The following is a 2,325-nucleotide window of genomic DNA, read 5'->3' on the forward strand; positions in this document are numbered from 1 at the left end:
TGAAAGGTTCAAAGGTTAGGAAGAAAAAAAACTTACAGAGATCTTTGTGAAGACGTAGAGGAAGAGGGAGAGCACAGAGAGATAGATACGAATCCGCTGTCCTCCGAACCTCTTCTTCAGGTACTCAGGCATGGTGACCACCTAGACAAATTTGATAATATTTTGTTTTATCAAGGCTCAATGACTATAACAGGTGCACTTTTTAACAGAAAATGCACATGCTGTTTACCCCAGCTTTGATGTAGATCGGCACAAAGAGCCATCCCAGAATGACGACAACAATAAGAGCCTGGAACAAACAAAACATGGAAAAACATTGAAACCATCAAGAAGATATTAAACATAAACAGGATTTTTACTTTTCCGTTTCTCCAAACCAATTTTTTTGCATTATGAGATCTTTACTATTTGGAAAACATATCACAAATACTCACATTCCACTCAAATCCACCAATGGCAATTCCAGAAGCTGCAGCAGTACCAGCGATCCCTACAAAGTGGCCGCTGCCAATGTTGCTGGCAAAGAGTGATGCTCCGATCTGTAAAAAAAAAAAAAAAATGTTTGTTTAATTTACAAAGGGGTCCCAAAACAATCTAATGAACACACTTGGAACATTTTCTGTCTTTAAGGAAGGGACTTTCAGGATGATATGATATCTCATTCAGGACAGGTTTAATGTAAGGAATGCAAAAGTTGTAGTTCATGCCCTGTATGAGACTGTGTGTGTGTGGAGACTCTTGAGACTCTAATTCTGACCACAGCCCACATCTTATGAATCTCCCCAAAACTATTGAAAGGGCTCTGCTTGTCAGTCCTGTTGTGGATTTTACAGTTGCAGGAAAACCTTTTTCCATCTCACTTTTTCCTTCCAGTCAATTATCTATTAACCTCTTTGGATACAGCCCTCTGTGAATACTCAACTTCTTTAGCATTGACCTTTTGTGACTTTCCTCACTGATAAGACAACTGTCAAGTCAGCAATCCTCCATGTGTAGGCCTTAACTTGGCCACACCATTTGTTATTGGTGTGTTTGTCTTTCTTATGTTGTGGGTGGCATGGGTAGGTCGTTTATCTATGCTGAAATAATCATAATGAACCCTATGCACTAACATATATAGTATGCAGTAAGTTGTTTAATTGGATTACTGAACACAATTAACTTTTTGATTATTTTGTAAGACATTCAACTCTAAACTGTGACAATAAAAAGCTTTACCTCATTATGTCTTATAGATGGGAAATCATTGTCTTTCTTATGACGTTAAACGTTAACTCAGGAGTAGATAAGATCGACAGAACCACCTCATTTACAGCCTTGTTTAATTTGGTCATGTTTGCAGGAATGTATTCTTTTTTCTGATTTCTTTTCAAAACATTACAGTGAGGAAAGATTTGGTCTCATCTGTCCATTTTAAGAAAAGTCTCATGGTTCCACTCTTGTTACCACTTTACAATCCTGGCTTTTCAGTGTTCAGCATTCTCCTGCAAACCCATCCTAACAAGCCAAGCTTCTGTAGTTGTTTTTAGTTTTTTATATTTTTTCTTTTTTATTATTATTTCTTCTGACTAATTCTTCTATTAAAGACCTCAATTAGTATTTACCACGCTGGGGCCTGTGCAGCCACAGATTCAGCTTCATTTCAACAGATTCAAGCCCATTTTGAACGAAAACAACAAATTGGATTTTTGCTGCTTCTTACCCATTCAGTCCAATCTAACTTGTATGTGACCAACGTGTCACCCCTGTTCAGGACAGTGAACTTTTTTTTAATCGTACCTCCTTTCCATCACATCTGTAATAGTTATTCAGGCTGTTACAAAAAATAGCAAAAGAACAAATAATGTTTCTCATTTGTTGTCAGATACCCACCGGCCACCACACCATACTCCTTCCTGCAAGGAAAAAGCCACCCACAGTGGATCGATTGGTGCGGACCATGGCCTGCAACAGGACAAGGAAATACATAAACTTTTGTTTTGCAAAACAAGCTTATTATTACCTAGTTTAGCTCTAAGTTAGTGTTCTATACACTGAGCAACACAGAACACCAGGAATAGTTTACAGATTAGCCATGACATTCCTTTATTATTCATTATTGTGCAAAAAAAATTTAGTTTAATCTGTTTGTTTTACCTAAAGCAGCAGCAAAAAAAGCATTTAATTTTTGTAGCAATTTGCTTAAGCAGTTTACAACTCACAGCAACACAACTGTAAATAAATCATGAAAACACACTTTCGATTAGTTGACAGTTTGCAACACTTACAATAACTCCCACAGCCAAGACAACCAGAAAGTAGATGACGATAACAGAGATGTCGGCT

At 37.3% G+C, this 2,325-nt stretch overlaps 1 pseudogene; it reads right to left on the reverse strand.

Moving 5' to 3' along the window:
- The window catches only part of LOC103132724 (sodium/glucose cotransporter 1-like), a 9,022-nt pseudogene extending 6,703 nt beyond the window's left edge, over nucleotides 1-2,319 (reverse strand).
- Nucleotides 2,320-2,325: the final 6 nt, after the last annotated feature.

The sequence above is a fragment of the Poecilia formosa genome, unplaced genomic scaffold (assembly GCF_000485575.1).
Source record: "Poecilia formosa unplaced genomic scaffold, Poecilia_formosa-5.1.2 Scaffold1248, whole genome shotgun sequence".
Classification (NCBI taxonomy): domain Eukaryota; kingdom Metazoa; phylum Chordata; class Actinopteri; order Cyprinodontiformes; family Poeciliidae; genus Poecilia; species Poecilia formosa.